Raw genomic sequence first — 18,951 nt, forward strand, 5'->3', positions numbered from 1 at the left:
TTCATAAATGCTTAGAAGCTTTTCCTAGTTCTGTTTTGTTGAGTCATAATGCATAACTTTAAAACAACTTTGATTTTGCAAGGACACATAGGATAGAATTCATAGTTTTTTCGTTATTTTGAAAACTTTATGTACCAACTTCATTAGTTGGAGTTTTGGGAGTTTTTTAACCATCCATCACAACTTGAAAAACTTCCACACCAAGAGACATTAAGTAGGTCTTCATTCCAATTTTCCAATAAGCATAATTGTTCCCATTGAATAGAGTAATTTTATTTGAGGAAGAACCATCTTGGTTAGCCATTTTCCTTGTAATATCTTCCTTCTAGTTGTTAGACTATCACTGAAGGAACCTACTCTAATACCAATTGTTGAATACTTTTTCGGGGGGTGGAAGGGAGGGTGGGGGGATGAATCAGTATTATTCAATTATTTAATTATTTAACACACTCACTCTCAGTTAATTAAACCAATTACACAATATTAGGCATACAAGTACCATACAACATCAAGCTTTAACACAGAACACAAAAATCATAATTTTACATCGAAAAATATCCACGAGAAAACCATAAAAGTGCCTTGTTTTATAAATATATGTAAGCACCAACCTAATGTTACAATTGTTGCAAGCACCAATTTGATGGAGACACCGTTCCTATTTCATATATGCAAGCATTAGTGTGCTAGAGAAACCAATCCCCTTTCATATTTGCGGACACTGGCAAGCTAGAGACAACAATCCTCGTTTAGAGTTTCGCAGACACCCATCTGCAGGAGACTCCAATCCCCTTTCAAATATGTAATATTAATTGGTTTCAATACCTTATAGTTATCTATTCAACTATAGCTCTTTGTTTTACTTTTTCTCTCCAAACAACACTCTTAATTCCGTATGTTTTTCAATACCCACACCAACACTCTTTTTCTAATTTGTTATACCAAGTGTTAATATTTTTTTTTGTTTTATCTTGCCCAACATTTCTAATGGTTGGGTGATCATCATTTAAATGGACCCATGGGATTGTATCTTGAATATAGTGTGTATTCTCAACTCCCTTGTACAATATTACAAAGGGATTTATTACAAATATTTCTAAAGAACATGTTGGATTATCTATTCAAATATACCAAGATACTAACACTTGCCAGCAATTCCACTCTTACAACAATTATCTTTTATGATAAATACTAGTGATGCATTTGTGTAATATCCAACTCAACAAAATTATTATACAAAATTGTCTTCTTATTCTTTGGAACCGAACTTTCAACATGCAATTTTTTGTCCCTTCAAACCTATTTTCTTAGCATGGTTTACGATTGTATATGAGAGTGGTTCATTTGCATATTGTGCATAGCTTGGATATTTTGCAATATTTTACATGGTAAGGAAGATTACTCAAATTGGTTGCTCCAAAGTATCAATTATAGTCACAATACAACCACTGACACAAAGCTAGATCTAGTCTTGGGAAGACAATTTAATATTGGCTTATGAATCTTCAAAGGATGATTTTATTATAGTTCCTCCATTGCCAATTATGAAACCACATGCAAAATTTCAAAATAACCAATCGAATTTGACTTGACTTCCCATCCACATCATTGTTATTGTCAACCTTACTCGATGATTTCTTCAAATCCAAATAGGACATCATCACTCTTGTGAAAAACAAAAACTTTCTATGTACAAGTGTGGACATGACTCTCTCTAAATGATGGAGATGTTTTCTAGCATTGATGGATTGATTTCAATCTATAATACCAATGATTCATGTGGAAGCCAAGAATCATATTGTGGTTGGAAGATGTTTTGGCTCAAAACGTAGCCAAAGTGACAGAAGGGACCCCACCACCTCATGCATAGGACACAATCAAAACATCTCCATTTATATCTTCTTTATTTTATCACTATGGTCTCTAAGCAAGTCCTTCACAAGTTGTATGAACAGGATTATTTTTGGCATGATATGTCCACTTCCCTTAAGGTGTGATAAGAGGTTAATTCTATGTATTGTGTCTTTTGAATTGTGTTTCAAAAACATGAAACTATTTTGGCATTGTAAATTGTTATGAAACCTGCTCACAAAAGATAGAAAAGATAGATCAACGCCTTAGAATTCAGCCTCTTCGAGGGGGCAACCTCCTTTACATTACATAAATGAACAATTCTTGGATGATACAAATGACAAGACCTCCTTTCTATATATAGGAGTCTAAGGGGTCATAATATAATCAAAGCCGACATAACAATAATAATGTAAGGGCACAATAATAACAATAGTGGGCTTCTATGGGGCACAATAATAACAATATGGGGACTACATGGGTACAACAATATACTAAGGGGGTTGTACTAATAACAATAATGGGTTACACTAGTAGTATAGGGGCCTAACATGCCCCTCTCCTTCAAAAAGTGTTGTCCTCAACGCTTGAGTAGTTCTTGATGCTTCTGTATAAAATTCTTGTCCTCCCATGTGGAATATTTAGTTGGTAAGTTCTTCCACTTGATGAGATACTCTGAAATTGATCGATTTCCTAGCTGTTGGGTTCTTGTTTCTGTGACTACTCCAGGTTCCAATATGATTTTTCCTTCCTCTTCAAGTTCTAGCAATATTGTTTGAATTGGGATAGTCTGCAACTTTTGAATGAGTGACCACACTTCTTTGTCCTTCTTCCATTCATCCCTTGCTTCGTTTATCCAATCTAGTTGGATAATAGAAATAGCACAAAACAATGCTTCCACATCCTCATTCTTTCTTGAGACTACATCTGCAACAAAAATTTTCTTCCCTTTTCTGTAGATGATGTCAAAGTCATAACCCAACATATTTGTGACCCATTTTTTCTATTCTTCTAAAGATAATATTTTTTCTAAAAAGTATTTAAGACTATCATGATCCATTTTTACCTTGAAGTGTCTTCCCATTGGGTAAGGTTGTCATTTCTTAAGTGCATGTAGTATTGCCAACATTTCCTTCTCATAAATAACTTGCTTGAGATGTAGCCATAAAAATACCCAATCACCTACATAAAAAAAAAAATCACTGCGATGTTGATCTACCTGTTGTTTCATTCAATTCTGCACCAAAGTGGCATTATCCTTTAAAATTTGGAGAACTTGTTGTTGATGCTCGATGTGATCTTTCACTGCTTGAACCTTTTTCTTCTTGATATGTCCTTCTATCTTAAGAGTTTGAGGAGTGATAATTTCTTCCAATGCTTTACAAGATATGGTCAGATTCATTTCTTGATGCTTGATGTGATCTTTCACTTCTTGAACATTTTTCTTCTGGATATGTCCTTCTATATTGATAGTTTGAGGAGTGGTAATTCCAACCAATGCATTACAAGATATGGTTGGATTCATTTCTACTTTCTCGATATGATCTTTCACTTCTTGAACCTTTTTCTTCTTGATATGTCCTTCTATCTTGAGAGCTTGAGGAGTGGTAATTCTTGTCAATGTTTTACAAGATATGGTCAGATTCATTTCTTCTTTATCTGGGGTTTGTTCCTAGCGTATATCCTCTTCTTTTGATGTTTCTTGATCCTTTTCTTCCTCCTCTTCATACTCTATGTAAAATAATTTCTTCTCAGCACACTTATGACCTTTAGTGCATTTGCAATCACAATTGTAACAAAGCCCTTTTTCTCTTTTTTCTTCCAATTGTTGTGGTGTAACCCTTGTAGGTTGTGGAAGGATAGGAGAAACAACACTTCCATCTTTATAGTTGTGAGGGGTAGACTTCCTTGTTGCCATAATTTTATTTTCCACTATGTCACAAAGCCCTTTTATTCTTTCCAATTGTTGTGGTGTTGATTTAAAGAAGGTGTTGCTCTTTGTATCCTCATAATGTGCTATCATTTCCTCCATGAGAATTGACCACGTAACAAGTTGTTTACGAGAACAAAGCCCTTTATACCATAAAAATTGATCCGGTTCTAAATATGAAGATGCAATACATACCTTTTGTAACAATGGTACACCATGTAGATCAAAATATTGCTCCATCTGAAGTATCCAATTTACCAGATCCTTTCCATCAAACTTCCTCATATCGCCTTTTCTTGATTTTAGGAGCTCTATCTTGAAATGACTATAACTCTGTAATTTTGGTTCTTCCATTTCTGAAATTACGATTTGCAATAGTCCTCTGTGTCCTCTTTCCAATGCCACCAATCTGATCGAATTTAGATTCTCCAAGAAAGAGTTATGCACAATCTCCCAAGATAACCTGATTATATACCTTTTCAGAAGAGCGAACTTGTATGAAGTGCCACATGTCACTGTTTTGACCTTCGAGTCTAAAAAATATACATAGGAAACTAAAATCTGTCCTCTTTCTGTAACTTCTTACGAAATTGCAATCTGATGCCCAGAGAGATAGTTATGACGATTTTCCCAAGGTGACCTGTTTGGAATGTAATTCGTGGGTCTGCAAAAACCCTAATTTCCTCAGACTATATATCCGCAAATATAGCGAGACAGGATCTGAAATTCAGAGCCGAGGTTTAGATCGATCTCTTCTCAAATGGGTTTTTGTTTTAGCTTCTGAAACTTTGTAGTGAAAGAGTTATAGCAAAAATCCCACGATGACCTGTTTTAGCTTAAATTCTGGAGCTTGCAAAATGCCTAACTTCCTCAAATCATATCTCCGAAAATGTAGGGAGACAAGCTCTGAAATTTGAACCCAAGGTTCAGCGCAATTTCTTCTAAAATGGGTTTTTGTTTTCACTTTTGAAATGTCGTAGAAAATAAGTTATAGCGAAAATGCCACGATGACCTATTTGGAGCAGCGAAACCCTAGTCCAAAGCTCTGATACCAAATGTTATGAAACAGACTCACAAAAGATAGAAAAGATAGATCAACGCCTTAGAATTCAGCCTCTTCGAGGGGGTAACCTCCTTTACATTACATAAATGAATAATTCTTGGATGATACAAATGACAAGACCTCCTTTCTATATATAGGAGTCTAAGGGGTCATAATATAATCAGAGTCGACATAACAATAATAATGTAAGGGCACAATAATAACAATAGTGGGCTTCTATGGGGCACAATAATAACAATATGGGGACTACATGGGTACAACAATATAATAAGGGGGTTGTACTAATAACAATAAGGGGTTACACTAGTAGTATAGGGGCCTAACATAAATTGATCAAGCTTCAAGTATCTCTAGTTGGAAACCAAATTTGTTTAAGATTAGAGAATATTGATGGTTATGTAAAGTTTACTCAAGGACTAAATTGGTCTAAGTCACAGAGATAAATACCATTTTGATCTTGGAATTATTCTTTAAGTTGTCCACCTTCGGAGATTATTCTGATGCTTAAATTTTTTTCAACAAAAACATATATGCACAACTTACATTTTCATCTCCAAATTTACAAGAAATGATTTGAAACTGAGTTTGATTTTGAGCTAGTACAAAGTAAAAGGGGTCTCACCTTACATCAAGCCAAGGATTTGGCCTTAATCCACCTCTTTGGAGCCATTTGAAGAATGCTTTAGGGTTCTTTTAGCATGAAAGATTCCTTTCCTACCCACTCACTTACTACATTTAAATATTTATGCCTCCATTAGTTTCCCTTGTATTGAACTCACTAGAGGAAATTTCCTTATAATTCAGAGGCCTCACTCCATATTACAATGTAAGCTCCTCCTCACCTGTACTAATGAAGATACATATCTGGGGTTTTGGGTGACAAATAGTTCCCCCTTGAATCATGACATTGATAATAATTTCCACTCTAAACAACCATACAATTATCTTTGTACTCAGTAATATAGTCATTTCCTATGCATTCTTTACATTACAAACATGAATATGAATGCAAGAACTAAAGGTACCTAGGCTCCTTCCAAAAATTTAATGAGAGAGGATTAAAAGTAGATATCCTCAATTGATATGAAGCAAAGAATAAAGAAAATATATAGAAAATCACTTTTGTGATAGCACATAAAAATTACTAGTGACATGAGAAACCCAATTTTGATTGACAATTGTGAGAAGTGCCCCTTTGTTGAAATCCACTGCAATGATCAGATCACGTCTCTAATAAATGACACCACATTTTTTGGCAAGCCTTACTTTGACATCAATGACAAAACATATTCAACAATATCCATCTTTGGTATTGATGGCAGCACCACTAGATATAATCCGTTCATTTATGTACTTTGGGTCTAATACCAGAATTCCCCCTATCTACTAGTTGACTCTAATTTTTCCCATCTGCTAGATGATTCTATTTCTCCTTATTTTTTCTTATTTATCCCCATTAAAATATATGGAAAAAGGTTGCATGAATAAGTCTTCTTAGGCCTGCAATTATGTTATGTTTTTCATGGCTATCACACCCCCTATGATTATGTTTTCTCTTACTATAACATCCCATCCCTCACCTTTACCCATAATTTTGTAATTTTAAAATTTTGATTATGTAATGTCAGCATGTAGGCCATGGTTGTCCAAGAAAATATTTTGTAAAAATAAAAATAAATTAAATGTGAATTGTAATTGACTTACCTAAATGTTCATGTTGGGTAGGCCCATACTAGTGACATTTAATCTCTTTACTATTTCCCTCACCAGTTACAAACCTATGTTGATATGCATTAAAAGGTTGTAGAGTGGGTAGCATGGGGAAGTATGGTGCCATCCATGTTCCTCCTCATGGCTCCAGACAAAAGGAAGTGAAGCTTGGGAAGACAGAGTGGAGAAGTGGAGATGTCACCCTCACTCAAAGAGGGAGGAGGTGGCATAATGGACCAAACCATCACTTGAAAAATGAAAGGATGTGATTGTATAGAATTTAAAAAACAACATGTGAAAACAGATAGCGTAGGATAGAGGAGAGAAGAGGAAAAAGGAATTCGGTGTGAAAGGATGAATGGATACACTCTCTTAGGAAATTGATAGAAAAATAAAATGAATGTAGAAGAGCGGAGGAGCTTGAGGAAGCAAACTAAACGATGGAATTGGGCAGGAACTTGTGTTGAGGCCCTATGATTGAGCTAAGAAGAATGAGATACTCAATGTGGTGCATACTATTAGAGGGAAGTATATAAGTCCCATGAACAATGGACTCCACCTCCTGAGTGTATGACTCATCCTTTGGTGTGATTCTCTTGGGCAAGAATCCCCTCATACTTTGGATCTGAATCAGGGGTGGTCAGCTACAAGAAATATTGTAGTGTAGTTGGCCTATGGTTGGGTGGAGAGTTGAAGTCCCTCCTTCAATTTCCAACAATTATAACACACTCAAATAAGTATAATGGTTTATGCATAGTTGGATTGTGGATTATGATAGTATTTGTTATGTTATTGACTAATGTATGGTCATGTATAATTCATGAAATAATGTTTGATTCACTATCTAATAATGGTTTACCAACTCTATTTTTTTTTCCATGGTGCTCATTAATGCTTGAGTTTTTTTACCACTACCTTCTTAGTGAATTACAATTTGCCTGATATGCTCAGGACCAGTGGCCTAAAAATCACCCAAGATTAACTTACTGTCTTCTTATAAGCTCTTTGGGAAACTCGGTGTCATAACCATGATTATAGGTCATTTTACTTGTTATGAGATTATTTGATATGTTGTGGATCCATTGAGCATCTAGTTAGAGTTGTTGGTTACTTCGTCTATGAATGATGTGAGGATTTGAAGTAATTATGCATGCTTATATATTGTTGTAACTAAGAATTGTAATTTGTTATGCCAACCTAATATTTATTGTTTTAACATGGTCTATAGCCTCTTAATTAATCATATAAATTCATCTATATCCTTGATTATGACTAAATAAATCCTTGTTAATTCTGTTATCTTTATCTTTTTCCCACCTTAGTGCCTTTGCAATAAATTTGGTGGTCTGGGTATCCAGGGGTTGTAAGGGGTGTCTCTGCCATGTATAAGGCGTGTCTCTGCCATGTATATGTCAGACCACCACAGGACTAGATTACTCCTTTATAAAAAATTGCATCAAGTAGTCTGGATGTTAAAGAGGTCAAGACCATAACAAGAGGTCGAATGTGGAAAGGGGCAGATACGAGGTGTGAGGTTGGATGTTCATATGTAGAGAATGTATGGATTATGTTAATGTTAGTTGCAACTGGGATTCAGATGTGTACAAAGGCACAAACATTTGTGAGTATCTATATTTGTAGTGAGATAGATATCATCTAGTGGACCCTACGTTAGATATAATGTGCAAGGGATGGAACCAGGCACACGAGGAATCCGCGAGGGGTGAAGATTGGAAAAAAATGAATACCAAATTGGGCACAAATTGGATATAACAACAAAGTGCTACAAAACATCAAAGGGGAGGACCTGGTGGGACCACACCAAGTCGATGTGGTTGTTTCCACGTGGAAATATTACTAAAATCCATCGCTCACCTCCCATTTCCAAGTGTTTACATATAACCTTATTAACAAGCGTGTTGGTAGGGTTGGTCGACCCAACCATGGTTCCGTTATGAAACCTTTCTACCACTCGCCACCTGTCACCCTCTTCCCCTTTATTTAATGTTGAATGTAGTGGCAGTGACAACCCTAGGTGGCATGACATGGACTTGGAGGAAAGGCCCTTTATGATGACTTATCGAGGTGATGTGGACGCTAGTGAACACCACGTGAACTTACCAACATCCACCTCCTTTCGTTAGAAATTTTAGGTATGTTTAGTGCGCTAGTGAAGAGGGGGTCGATCGATCTATGGTTCTACATGGAACGCTACCACCACTTGTTTCACATCGCCATTTATTGAATCTTGTTCACAAATGCATGAAAAGTGGTGATGATGGCTTAAATCAGTGTGATGTGATGTAGTCCTGTGGACCCAATAGAATAGGGAACTAACCCAAAATGCTTATAATGGGGAAAACCCCAAAACACACAAGGAGGAGGCTTGGTGGGGCCCTCGCACACAATTTGACGTGGAAAGTGTGATGAGGTTCTTGCAATGGCCATGTGGATGTCATTTAGGGACCCACGATGATATGAAACCATATTATGCTGATGTGGCAATGCCACATGAACTGCACATGGCAGTATTGCAATGATGTGGACCTTGTATGATGATGACGTGGTGGTGCCACGTGGATTCCAAATGGAATTTCAATATTGATATAGCCTTAAGTGATTGGTCAAACTTCAAGAGGGCATAACTTTCAATATAAGAGTCATATTGAGATAAAATTTATATCATTGGAAAGCTCTTGACAATAAAAACATAATGGTGCCATGGGTTTTGAGTTTTGACAACATTGGAAAAAAAAAGTGAAATTTTATAACCCCATCTTCATAACATATCTTGGAGTTTGTGTTAGATCCATAACTAACACCTCCCACGACCCAAGATAGTACAAAGGGGTGGTAGGGAGTGTTACAAAGTGGTATCAGAGATTATTTTCCAACTAGTAAAAAGAAAAAGAAATTTTTGGGTACCTCGTAACCTTTATAATTCATTGAGGGAACTAGGTGTGTTACAAAGTGGTATTAGAGCCCAAATTCAACACTCGTATTAGATGGGCCTTAAAAGAAAATATTTATCATAGCAATCTAATTGTCATAAATATGCGCTAAATTTAAACTTGCAAATGTCATGGATACTAACCTTGGTAAAATGATGATTTCAAAGCCTTTTGTTGATATGGTTACGAACATGTTGATATGCCCTTTTTATTTCTTGGAATATGTCACTGACATGGGTTTTAGATGTGTGAATAGTAGCAAGCCAACATGCTTCATCTCAGGCTTCTTAGTGTTGGCATGACAAGAGAATAAGTTAATATGTTTATTGTTGATATAACTAATAGTTATAAGTGTGTGACAACACATAAGAAGATACAACTTGTAGCAAGAAATTGAGGAATGGATAGTAAAATGGTGCAATATAGTACATTGGACCAAATCATCATGAGCAAGAAGAGAAAATTCTCTCCTAATGGAACAGATACTCTCGGGAGCTTTAAAGATGAGTTGAAGAGTTGCAAAGAATAAATTGAAATGTTCATAAAAAACAGTAAGAATAGGCAAAACTAAACACAATGCTACTACAAAAATTGTCCTACATGAAAGGGTTTTTGCAACATGACCAACATCTAGAGATATAGAAAAGTGTCATAATGACAACATCAGAGAGAAACCTCATAAGTTTGGGAAGAAGAGAAAACCATTGACATGTTGAAGATGTGAAGAAGAACACCTTATCCGTAAATAACCTACAAACAAAAAAAGAACGATAGCCCATGTAAATTTGGGACACATGAACCAACAAGCAACAATATTGAAGGAAGTAACTCAAAGAGGAAGATATATGAGGGAGCATCCCCTCAATATCTCTAAAATATTGAAAAGTTACTCTCAAACTATTTAAAACGATTTTTGGGGTCTTAAATTTGCCGTAGAACTTGGGGAAGACTCCGATTAAAAGATTGTGCATGTGTCAAGTGTTCTTGTTGAAGTAAATATGGAATGTTTGATGTGTTGTGAACCAAGATATTTCACAATTATTTGTGTGTTGTTGGCTACATGTTTTTTTTCTTTTTCTATTTTGTTCACCTTGAGCATGGCAATGTTGCTTTGTGTTGTCTACCATGTGTTGTTGCTATTTTTTTTTCATTATTCTTTCCTTCTTCATTTGGTTGACTTTTGGTTTTTTGGGTGTGGGAAAGGGAAGGAAAGAATATCATGGAGAAGAGATAAATAAAACCCAGCTAGAAGTTCAAGATCTTGATTAAACTTTGTGCATGTGATAAATTTCATTAGAGGGCGGATGAGGAGAACATTTCAGCCAAAGGGACCTAGATAGGTCCACAGGAACAAAATGGGAAACAATGTGATGGGTATGAAAATGGCATAAGAAGGAAGTTCCCTTAACTTAGATTGTGCTTGATTGAATGTGTGAGTGATGGGAAAAATAAGAAAAGGGCACTCAAATTGTGTTTGGTGTGTGTGTGTGTCTGTGTGTGTGTAGAGAGAGAGAGAGATACATATACATATTATTATTTTTTATGAATATGTGAATGATGAGAAAAATAATAAAAGGGCATAATGATTTCATTCCATTTGAAATGTCATTTATAGAGAATTGTCATAGTAGGAGGATAATTAATTTTATTTTTAAACATGATGACTGTGTGAATGGTATCCAAATTGCTATGTTTTGAGTAATATAGTGAAGTTACCTAATGGATTCCATTTATCATGGAATGCCCATCGGGAAATTGTGCAAGAATTATTTTCTTGCTTTTAACTACCATTATTAATGTGCTTATACTTATGCTTATGACACTTTTTTTGTGAATGAATGAAACAATAGTAGTTGAAAGATGACTCAAAAAATAACACCATATGAATAGCATGGAATATGTGCATGTATGACACATGCTTATCAAATGAATTATGCATAGATTTGAGAGCATGGATGAAGACATGCTTGAATTGGATACATAATGAAAAATTCTTCATAAAGTTTCATTGGAACCTATAAACAGTTGAATTGGTAGAGTTGTGACTAATATGTGAAGTTGAGATCATTTCAAGGATAGTGGAATAATGCAATAGAAGGTATGTTAAAATCCAAATGGATTCCTTGAAAATACTTCAACTGAAAATTCTTGCGATGATAAGATAGTAAGTAAAGCAAGTAGCAAACAAAGGTAACAGGTAAAGGACGGGAATTTAGTAAGAGTTCCTTTCAGCTGAATCGATATCTTTTGGTTTCCAAATCAATGAATTATTTGCATGGATGCCCATGCAGGGGTATGGTTAAGACAAGAAGCCTTCACTGTGAAAATATTTCAGTGACATTTGTAATGCATGCAAAACCAAAGTGAAAACTAATTACTCTTGAATTTAGATATATACAGCTCTCAGTTTTGACTCTTTGAGCTGTTGGAATAAATGTTTGATTGCATTATGAAATGCTTAGAATAAATGTGATGCACACATATGATGCTATGATAGTTTCATTTCAATCTAACTGAAATCAAGGGGATTAGTAGAATCATTATATGTGCAATAATTCTAAGATCACTTCAAGATGTTGTGAATATTTGCAATAAATGTATGTATGGGTACTGACAACTATTTGGTTGATTGGAAGTTAGATTACAAGTACAGTCTTGGAAGGGGGTGTGAGATAAAAGCTACCATAAAATAATAACAACACCTGCAAAGGAGCCTAAAAACATAAATATGAGTCTCATACTTATGAGATCATGATAGAATAACACCACCTGCAAATGAGCCCAACAACATGACTACAAGTCTTATGCTTATGAGATCTAGCTTCTGAATGAAACAAAGTTGGGCAATTAAAATTTCTAAATTGAAATTTTTTTGAGTATACCTTATGAAAAACTAAGTCTTATGACACAAGTGAAATGATGGAGCATGGAGCTCAAGAAAAAAATTGTCGTGATGCCATTATGGCCCTATGGCACTTTGTTTATCTCATGGGAGCAATTCATAATTTGTACCTTGACTATAAAACTCCATGAGTAGTGCAGTGGAGCACACCAAAAAATTATGTTTCCATAATACTCCATGCACATTACATTGGAGCATGCGAGACCAATACTTGATTGTAAGACTCTAATTATTACCCCATGTAGGAAAATCCTTGGACAAGTAGATTGTCCGGAATGGGTGTTTCCTTGGTTCATAAGGGTGAGAAACTGATGTGGGCCCATGTAGGAAAACCTTTCGACAAGTAGACTTCTCAGAATTGGATTTTCCTGGGCTCGTAAAGGTGAGTAGTTGATGGGGGGTTGTGTATAAAAACCTTTGGACGAGTAGACTACCCAGAATGGGGGTTTCCTAGGCCTCTAAATATGAGTAGTTTATGGGAACCCACATAGGAAAACCATTAGATAGGTAGATTTCCTGGAAAGGGAGTTGCCTAGGCCTGGAAGGGTTAGTAGCTAGTTAGAGAATAAATATGCCCCATGCTTACTAGGATGTGAGCACAAGGGGGCTTGTTTAGTAAAGACAAAGTTGGACTACGGCTAGACTTTTTCGGTAAAGATGGAATTGGGATTGTTCGGTAAATATGGAGTTGGGATTGTTCGGTCAAGATGGAGGGACTGGAGTTGGACTTGTTTGGTAAATATGGACCTGGACCGCAGTTGGACTTGTTTGATAAATATGGAGTTGGACTAGAGTTGGACTTGTTTGGTTGGATTTGGACTGGAATTGGACTTATTTTTTTAAGACTGAGATGGACTTGTTTAGTAAATATAAAGTTGGAATTAATGTCTGTGAATACAAAGGAAGTAGAAAATAACTATGAAGATAAGTATCTACTTCAAGAAATTTATATTGAAATTGTGGTTTAAATTGATTTAAAATTTAATGATTAATCTCATAATAATTGGATACTTGTGATGTAGCTGAAATGTTGAACTATCTAGCAAGGATATATGAGTTTAATTACAAGCAATGTCAAAATGTTGTAGTAGAAGCATAGTGGAACTAAAGACTCCAAGAACTAGGCTATTATGGTGACATTGGAACCATGTGATATGCATTGATCACCATGAGATACTTTGTGACAAATGTATTATGTTGTTAGAGAAAACAATAAGTATTCCTTGGTTGTGAGAATCCATCAAGGACCTTCCTATGTGAGGAATCCTTGCTAAGGAATGGATCACTTGCGGGACTGGGGAGGAAAAGAATATGATACTTGAAGTATGAGCGCAAGGAAGAGGACACTTGAGTAAACTAGTTTTCAAGGATTCATGTGCATACTCATGGGTATCATAAATTCATTGGGCATGTCCTAGGAAGAAATGAGTTGAGTTTTTTCCCTATTGAATCCTTGAGGATAAATATACAACCAAGCAAAAATGTGTTAGAATGTCAGGCTATCTAGAGGTAACTAGACAATGAAATATGAATGGCATTACTCAAAGTGGAAACTCACGACATGTAAGATGTTTTTGAAGTAAGAGTTGTAATTATAAAGCTCAAATTTTGTTTTTCTTCTTTATTTATAGAATGTCAAGGATGGTGTTCCTTTAAGAGGGTGGGGTTTGTAACATCCCTCACCTTAGCCCTATTTTTGTAATTTTATAATTGTAACTATAACCCAACATGGACGCCACGAATATTCGAGACAATATGTTGAAAACATAAAAATAAATTAAATGTGAATTGCAATTAGATGGCTTGAATGGAGGGATACACGGATCCAATCTTATGAGGGGGTTCCTTATTGTGTGCATGATGGTTGCTTGTGGTTACACCGTTGTGTACCTATTGCATGCCTATTGGGTAGGCCCATAGCGACAACATTTAATCTCTTTAACATTTCCCTCACCAACTACCAACTTGTGTTGGCATGCATTAAAAGGTTGTAAAGTGGGCAGCATGAGGAAATCCATCCCTATTCCTCCTCTTGGATGGAGAAAAATGGAAATAAAGTCTGAGAAGACAGAGTGGAGAAGTGGAGACGACACACTCACCTAAAGAGGGAGGAGATGTCATAAAGGACCAAACCATCACCTAGCATATGGAATGATGTTATTGGACAGAAGGTAACGTACAACACACAAAAATAGATAGCACAAAAAAAAGGAGAGAAGAGGGGAAACAAAATTTGGTGTCGAAGGATGGATGGAGACACTTTCCCAGGAAATTCATAGTAAAGGAAAATGGTCACAAAGGAGTGGAGGAGCTTGGGGATCCAAACTAAAATAAAATATTAGGTTGAACCTTGGGTTGAGGTCCTATGATGGATCTCAAAAGAGTGATAGATTCATTGGTGCATACTATTAGATGGAAGTATATAAATCCAATGAACAGTGGACTTCACCTCCTGAGTGTATCACCCATCCTTTTGTGTGATTCTCTCAAGAAAGCATCCCCTCAAACTTTGGATCCAACTCAGGGGTGGTCATCTACAAGAAACATTGTAGTGTAATTGGCCTATGGTTGGGTGGAGATTTGAAGTCACTCCTTCAGTTGCTAGCTAATCGAACACACTTAGATAAGTATAATTGCTTATGCATAGTTGGATTTTGGATCATGACAGTGTTTGATATGTTATTGACTAATGTATGGTCTTGTATCATTCATGAAATAATTTTTGATTCACTATCTAATCATGGTTGACCAAATCTCTTGTTTTTCCATGGTGCTGATGAATTCTTGAGTTTTGTGACCACTGCCTTTTTAGTGAATTGTAGGTTGCCTGATATCCTCAGGACTAGTGACCTAAAAATCACCAAGGATTAACTTATTGTCTTCTTATAAGTTCTTTTTTATTTCCTATGTTTAAGAGTTTTGGAAACTCATTTTCATAACCATGGTTATAATTCATTTTACTTGTTTTGAGTTTATTTTATATGTTGTTGGTCTACTGGGGATCTGGTTAGAGTTGTTGGTTACTTAGTATATGAGCGATCTGAGGATTCTATGGAATTATGGATACTTTTATATATTGTTGTAACTAAGAATTGTAATCCACTATGGAAGCTTGATATTTACTATTTTATTATGGTTTATAGCATCTTGGTAATCATATAAAATCATGTGTCTCCTTGATGATGAGCGAAGAAATCCTTGTAAATTCCTTTATCTCTCTCTTTTTCCTACCTTAGTGTTTTTGCAAAAATCTAGTGATCTAGGTGTTCGTGGGTTGCAAGGGGCATATCTAACATGTGGAGGGTGGGCCACCACATGAATAGATTACTCCTTTATAAAAAATCTCATCTAGTATTTTGGAAGTCAATGAGGTCAACTAGAGTGGGAGGTCAGAGTGGAAAGGGGTGGATACAAGGGGCAAGGCCAAATGGCTAGATGTAGTGGATAGTCGATTTATGTTAAGGTTGGTTTCATTTGGGATCTAGATGTGGATTAAGGCACAAACGTTTGTGAGTAGCTAGACTTGGAGTGAGCCTAATATCATCCAATGGGATGGATCTGTGCACCCTAGGAATAACGCAGTGGTGAAGGTTGGCACAACATTGAATACTAGATTGGGCTCAAATTGAATATAATGACAAACTGTTGAAAAACATCGAAGGGAAGGACTTGGTGGGTCCCACCCAAATTTTGTAGAAATTATGTGTAGATTTGAAACTGCTAATGAAATTTACAAAATCACAAGACTCAAATCCACTCTTCTCTCTATGGAATTCAATTCACAATCTAAAATACATATCATAAACATGCAGCAAGAAATAACACACATACACATAGATTTATCTAGGGGAAAGAAACTACTTGAAACCCCATCAACCTTGTGTTCTTTAATCGAGTAAGAGAAGTTATTACAATTGTCAACTCAGTGTCAGAGCTCAACCTACAAAAGCAAATTTATTCTCTCCTACTGAATGACTGATCTGGCTAGTACTTAACCAATTCAGTACACCACACTAGCACACCACACCCCTATTTCCTTGTGTTGTTCCTTAAGGAATTAGGCCCCTATTAATTAGGGAATTCCTCTAATTGATTGTGCGATTCCCAAGGATGGTCCACCTCACCTCATGCAACACTTTTACACTCAACTAGTTTACAACTGTTGGTTAACTGCATTGGAAACTCCACCACAATTGGGAAACTCATATTATTTTCATGCATGAGCTAAATATTAGTTTATTTATTAGTTAACTAGATGAACTTTGAGTTAGACTAATGTCCCACTACTTAACTGACCACCAGCGAGTTCAATTAACAAATTAGAACTAGTTTAACTTATTACAACTAAAATTAACTCAACCTAGGCTCCTAAAATTTATGAACCACTACATACAACTAAAATTCATGCCCCTAAATTGAATTAAGTAAGATAACTAAGTGATGTGGAATTTCAAATTTCCTCAATTTGATTAAGTCAAAATCAAATTAAGAATTTCTTGTTGAAAATGTAGCAAGAAAAATCTCAGTTTGATTTTCCTTGGTCAAACTAGAGAAAATTTGAATTTCCATTTCAGCAGACAAATTGGATGATTTAACTTGAGTGACATGGATTGTGTCACCCAGTTATCTTAGATAATTCGAGTTTGAAGACTTGAGTTAAGTTGAGCATGAGTGATTACCAATTTCTAGAAATCTAATTCAGTTAAATTGAGTTATTTTCAGTTAAACTAGTTCTAACTACTAGAGGAACTAATGGAAGGTCAAATTGTGCAGTGTGACTTCAGTCATACTCAGTGATCAACTAGTTAACTAATCAATCAGCCCAGAAGAATTGTTGCAAGTATATAATTCAAGTTACCCAATTGTGGTGGGGTTCCAAGGCAGTGTACTATCAGTTGTAGACTATTCTGAAGTGTACAGGTCGTGCATGCAGTCAGAGGATGAGCCTAGAAGGATTGCACAATTCCAATTGAGAAATTTCCTAATTAATAGGGGCCAAATTCCTCAAGGAACAGTACATGGAAATAGGAGCTTGCAGGACAGGAAAATTGGAAGTGTTAGCCAGAGTCAGTTAGCCAAGTAGAGGGATCGACTATACACTTGCATGTTGTACTCAGACTTGAGCAAGCATATGTATTCATCCATATTCTTTGATTAATGTAATATAGATAGGAAAGCGTTTTGAGAAGTTTCTTTCCCCTAGATGAATCTTTGTGTATGTGTGATAATTCTTTATGCATGTTTATGATATGTGTTCTCGATCGTGAATTGAATTTCACAGATGCGTAGAGTTGAATTGGGTCTTGTGTTTTAGTAAATTACATGAGCAGATTGATATCTACACATTAATTTCTACCTAGTATCAGAGTAGGATTCACAGTAAAGAAAAAATTTCAAAGTTGTTATTGCAGGAGGATCGAATTTGTAGGATCAATTCTTTAGATCTAGCATGATGGATTTTTATGGTCTAAGACTTAAGTATGCCCTTGAGGGTAGCTCTAAATTCATTTCTTGAAAGGACTACATGGAGGAGGTACTGGAGGACAATGGGTTGAAATAATTTTTCGAGATTGACATTCCAAAACCAAGATCATCTGATCTCAAGGATATAGCAGAATGAAGGAAGTGTGTAGCCAAGGCGAGGAGAATCATATTGGAAGGAGTAAAGGACCACATTGTCTCAAACCTCCATGTGAAATAAAATTTCTATTCAATGTGGAAAGCACTGATAGATTTGTTCCAGAATAGTAGCGGCCACAGGAAACTGGTGCTCAAGGAAAAGCTTCGAAATATCAAGATGCAGAAGAATGACTTTATTCAGTAGTACCTGAGCAGGTTCACATAATGTCTTGATGAATTTGGTGAATTCAATGTTACTATCGTAGAAGATGATTTGGTAAGCCTAGCCCTTCTAGGCCTTCCCAAGAGTTGGCATAGATACCAATATTCGGTGAATAGGAGGGAAAAACTACCAAACTAAGAATGCTTATGGTCAGATTTGGTACAAGAGGAAATAAGGTAGAATACCAAAAATGGAACTTCATCCAAGTGTGAGGATGAAGAGAACTATGCTTTGGCTGGTAATGAAAAGAAGGGGAAAGGGAATAAATCCCAATCCAAATTAGAGTCCATTCAAGGGGTAAAGAAGAAATACTTGTCCAAAATTAAATGCTTCAATTGTCATGAATTTGGGCATTATGCCACAAAGTTTCCACACAAAAAGACAAGCAAGAAGACCTCAGGAGGAGCGGCAATTGAAGTTTTAGCTTCACAGTTTGAGCTTGACTTTACCCTTATCACATGCATGATGATCACAGTGATGGGGAGCGTGTGTACTTGGACAGTGGTGCCTCGTTCCACATGACAGGCAACAGATATTTTTTCAGTGACTTGGAGGAGAAAGACCTCTAGATGCACATCGAGATGGGATATGATGGGAGGTATAACGTGATCAGTATTGGTACAGTTATTTTTTAGAGTGAGTCCATCTCCCCTCTCAAACTCAAGGATGTCATGTTTTTCTCGAGCCTAAAGAAAAATCTCA

Source organism: Pinus tabuliformis, chromosome 5_2 (assembly GCF_031772625.1).
Source record: "Pinus tabuliformis cultivar Carrire ecotype Pingquan chromosome 5_2, CPIR1, whole genome shotgun sequence".
NCBI lineage: Eukaryota > Viridiplantae > Streptophyta > Pinopsida > Pinales > Pinaceae > Pinus > Pinus tabuliformis.